This window comes from Diadema antillarum, unplaced genomic scaffold (assembly GCF_040938485.1).
Source record: "Diadema antillarum isolate AM-2024a unplaced genomic scaffold, OU_Dant_1.0 seq00000442_RagTag, whole genome shotgun sequence".
Classification (NCBI taxonomy): Eukaryota; Metazoa; Echinodermata; class Echinoidea; order Diadematoida; family Diadematidae; genus Diadema; species Diadema antillarum.
The window spans coordinates 1,347,952-1,353,521 of NW_027271417.1; positions in this window are offsets into that span (position 1 = coordinate 1,347,952).

Consider the following 5,570-nt stretch of genomic DNA (forward strand, 5'->3'; position numbering starts at 1 on the left):
TTTCTTTTTTTGCTCCCGTATTGGTATTTTATGTACGATATACGCAGTTCCCATCATCAAAAGAAGATGTATTACAAACAATGGCGGGGAAGAGATGGCGGGTGAACGGGAGAGGGGGGGACGAAAGAGAAGTAAGATGCGCCGATGTGTTTGAAGTAACTCCTCTAAAACTCGAGCGGGGAAGTCTTGATATAATTTAGGCAAGTGCCGTCTTGCGGAGCGACTTTAATGCGAGCCCAATTTAGGAGTAATTAATTGAATCAAGTTCGTGTATCTTGTGTAACCGTAGCGATGCAGCGCACAGAAAAGTGGATGAGGTCCAACAACTTTGATCTGGCGGAAGGGCAAGACGAGATTTGACACACACGGGACTAAAGGAGGAATGCTTTTCTACATGTTCACTGTTATTGATACGCTGGCTTAGAGGAACGACGAAATTTTCGATTATATTATTTGACATGTTAAAGAATGTGCTCAGTACTGTGATTCCTAGGTTCCCTCTCAGATTACATGCCTTCATGCATTGTGTCATTGCAGAAACTACGGGTGTTTTTACAGTGATTTTATAACAGAGTGCAAATGAGTCTTTGTTTTTATCTTAATTGCATGTCACTACACACAATAATGAAGGGTTTCTATTGTACTTCTCTAGTTTTTGGACAAATAATATAGTAGCAAAACTGATAACCACAAATCGACGGCGTGTTCTCATAACATTAGAGCCGTAGCAATATTTAGAGAGATATAAGATATCTACTCGACGTATTACAAATTCAAGTATCCATTTCTACTCTTACCCAACGTTGACATGATGATTCAAACGTTTTCAAGCACTGGACCATCTGAATGGACCATTTTATAGGGAAGCAAAGAATGACAAGTTGTGGCAATCTATCTCTGATAGATGTACTAATCTTCACATCCAGAATAGGCACTAAATCCATCAGAGACGATAACCTGCGTTTCTTCACATGGACAGGAATGAACCACCTGCACCGTATGACTAGGCTGATGGGAACTGTACCACCACGGATCATGATCAAGATGCGAGCCCCTACTCAGCTTTAATATAGAGAACTCGTGAAATTCTTCAATTGGCTAGACAGCAGAGCTCAAGGAGACATTTTCAAGTCCGGTTGTAATAATAGAGACTGTGAAGATTTTTATCAAAATAGAGAAATCAATTTTCTTTCAATTTCAGGCAAACTGTAACATTATAAACCATTCAAGTGCCGAATCGGAGTGTTGAGAAAGAGGAGTGGAGGTTGTTTTTAGTCATAACCCCCCCCCCCCCCCTCCCCCCCCCAATCAATTTACACGCACTCTCTGATGCGAAAAACATCTCGTACATGCATAATGACAGTTGTCGGCAATCATAGCGTTTTAATCTTGGGGTAACCTCGTGTTCACTGATATTTCCTGTCTAAAATTAAGCGTTGATCCACGTCAGAAGCAGGAATTGTTTTCTTCCTCTTGTGACATATTTTTAAAGACTTTTCATTCGATTTTCTAATTCATTGTTTTTGTTGTTGTTGTTATTGTTTATTGTTGTCGTTGACGTTGATGTTGTTGCTGCTGCTGCTGCTTCTGTTGTTGCTGTTTGTTTGTTTTTTCAACACATGATGGCTGGGAACCCCTGGCCAGCCCAAAGTGTCAATATCAGCGTAGGGCGAATATGCCGAGGCCAGTTGACAGCGTCGTCTTGTCAGCAGAGGGCGACATTGCACATTCTCGCTCAAACGTCATTCACTGTCTTCATTCGTGGAGGGGGAGGGGTGCATTAGATTGATGACACTAACAGTAAAGCCTCGCACAATACGAAAGGGCAAAAATGACATTGAAAGATGCTTGCATTACTTATTAACGTCGACATCGAAATTTTTGGCCTGTGGTGCATAATTGTGGATTCATCAATAATGTCTCCTCCATTTATTTCATGAAAGCAATGAGTCGGATATCATATAGGGAATTAAGTAATCATACAGATTAAATGGATTTGTTCTAAGAACCGTTTGAGTTGCATTTGGAAGATACTAAATCAAAAAATATGTTTGTTGTTTGTTTTCCATCTGAGAAGATGGCTAGATAACCCATATAGAGCTTCACTTAGCTGGTCTTCCATGGGGTCTAGTTCTATGTCAGGTGGGACCACTTCACCGGGTTAACACCCTACTCTTTGCGATGAATGAATGAAGCGGGATCTTTTCCGTGCATGATGGTTGTGACTCTCTCACACACGGGACCTCCATTTCATTATCCTATCCGAGGGACAGAGTGTTTTGCCTCTTGCTAGAGGGGACGATAATGATTACACACAACATTGCTCAGTCCAGACTCGGGTATCGAATCCGGGTCGCTTGGGTCGGAGGCAGACGCGCTACCGACTGAGCCAACTCGCCGCCCTGAACACGAAGACAACATATCGATAATTCAGAGTAAAAGAATTTGAGAAAAGACAAAGAAAAAATAATGTCTCCAAGGGTTTTAATTTCCCTATGACGCCATTGCCCCTGCACCCCCCCCCCCACACACACACACTCAAAAAAGAGGATTTAAAAATAACCTTCAGAACACCCTGCATGACTACCAACAACATCAACACGCCTCCTTTTGCTCATAGCGAACATACCATGCCTACTCAAGGAGGCTATGCATAAACAAACAATAGAGGGCTTCTTTCATAATAAATTTCGTAGGACCTCATACGTCCAATTACGCGGATGTCTATATTAATCGAAGAGTGTATGATTTTATGAAATTTTAATACACGAATATGCGTAGTTAGATAATTTATATATACACGCACTTAAACATCCAATACCCCCGGCATCCCTTTAAACTGCAATGACGTTTGAGTCATTATCATAATAATATGTCAATTTACAGGTATGCTGTTTCACATACATTCATGCATTATTTAAACTATCCGTGTATTACTAATTGATGTTGATATTCTGACTTGTTACGACATTGTTGTACCACAGTCGCGATCAGTCCCAAGAAGACCCCAAAGCTTGGCAAAATAAAAAGAGCGGAAAAGCCACATCATCCGATATATCCCCCTATTAGTGAGAAGAGGAAACAAAACATGTGTGACGAAGAAAAAAAATTAAAGAGACTATCTCGAGTGAGTGGTCCCAATGAGGCAAGAGTAACAGAGTGGAATGGCGCCATCTTCCGACAGAGTCACAAGGTACAATGATAAACTCTTTCTTGAATTTCCTCTCTCTTCCCCACGTCTAGTCCTCTGTCCAGTCTCCCCTCTCTCCCTCTCTCTCTCTCTCTCTCTCTCTCTCTCTCCCTCTCTCTTCCACAATCTCTCTTCCTTTGTTGTTATTGTGAAATGTTTATTTACTGGTAAACTTAAAGCTTGTCCAGTTTGTCATAGCACCATATTTACACGAGAAATTTTATTCTCTTTAATGATTTGGGGTCACGTGTGCATTTTGAACAACTCTGCGATATATCTTATGCTAAAATACAAAGGTGGGCTAGGAGATGCAAAAATATCATTGTTCCCTGCACGCCTTCCTTCCACTTCCTCACTCTTGCCACAGTTCTACAGAAGGAGGCATGGAATATACACAGATAGATGTTACGATACACACAATTTTGCAGAAGTTTATACACCTTCCATTCCCCTTCACTTTCTGCTGATGTTCACAATGTCTTTTTATATTTTCTAATAAACAAAAGAGGCAATGAGCGTGCCACTATTAAAGCTAATTGAAGAGGCGTACTCCTTATTCCTCCCCTACTTTCACTTTCTTTCAAACTCATAGAGACTTCCATCCATCATATTAGTGGTCACGTGCAATATCCATGATCAAGTGGCCATCAAAATAATGAAGCAACCCACTTCTTTCTCAATATCACTTGCTGGTAGTCCAGATGCTTAGATTGTCAAGTTACAGAAGTCGATAAACGCCCTCTAACGCGTGGCACATCCAACTGCTTCACCTCTTGTCCCTTGCAAGGAGGGAATCGTTACCATGATATTGAGGGAGTGATGTGCATTTCTTCCGAGGTAATATTACGTTATTTTTTTGTAAATTTTTAGTCCATTCTAGCAGGGTCGAAAAATTATTGCCATAACAGAGAGTTAATCCAACACAAGTTTACATTAATGAAACACCTAAATTTTGGAACCTCTAATTCTAACTATGTCTGACTACTTATTGTTTCTTCTCAAACCTGCTAGTTGTTGTTGTTGTTGTTTTAAAGAAGAAAGGGAAAGAGAGAAAAAATGGGGCCCTATACATCAAATAATTTGCCCCAGACAATACTAATGTAAAACAAATACAGTCATCTTAGCGATATCAAACAAGAATATTAAGTATACCCCGATGTCTCCTCAATGGAGCTCATATCGTCTCCACGAGGGAGCTCATAGAAAAAAAATACAACTATGATATTGATTATTATTAAGGTAATATTATCCAAAACCAAAAAACATAATCACCAAAGTATACCAAGTCTCCTCAAGGGAGCTCATATCGTCTCCACGAGGGAGCTCATGATACTTAGTAGGCGTCTCCACAAAGAAGCTCATACCTGCTAGTGTTAATGTTCACATGATATCCATACACATAAAGTTCTTCCTTCACCAGTGTACCCTTAATTACATAGGGCGTCAGTCAACTTTTTCCATGCTCACATTATGTTTTAACTTTCAATTAGTGTCTTAAGAACATCCTTATTTATAATGTTATATGAAAATGGTTTCTCCCGGTAAACTAAGAGCATTCATATTGACCCACCATGGCATTGTTCCTATGCTCATATTTTGTATCTCTTAAGGAGAGAATAACTGAAAAGATGTATTCGGCATTCCATTCTCAACGCCAAAACTCTGCTTCTCCAACTATGTGTGGTTCCACGATCTACGTTAAGACTGAAGAAGTCCTGACAGCAAGACTGATCGTATTAACTTGTTGCCTATGAGGCATGGTATTTTAACAAATATCTAATGTATAGCACGCGAGGTTCCAGTAGACGATGGGTTAATTTTCGACAGAAGAGAGATGTTTCTACTGAGACAACAGGGATACCAACATCATGTTTAGAAAATTTCTTACAGATCATCACTCGTTTGATCGTTAATTTTTGTCATCTATGGTACTATCAGAATATTCCTGACCTATGTTTTGAGTTGTCTTGACGGGTATAGTACACTGAGATTATACATTTTCCTAAAATTATATCATAGAAAAGAGGGCAATCATTAATAGATAGCAAAACTCATCACATGTGATGACTTTAATCATGCTTCTTCCCGTGTTTTCGGCGGACACAACTTTGATACAATATTGAGAATTTCTTGACCAAAGGGGTAGATATGGTGTTCTATTAGTTTGATACCGATGATCACCAAAAATGAACTCCATCTAGTTGCACAAAGTCGAGAGTTAAACGGTGCATTGCTTTTTCACTTTCATGACGTTTGATGGAATAAGAATAAAGCACTCAATACACATGAAGACATGAAACTTGTGATCAGTTGTCGCCATATATAGCTGATTCATTCACAATGTTGTTGTTGTTGTAGTAGTTTTTTAGTTGTATATTGT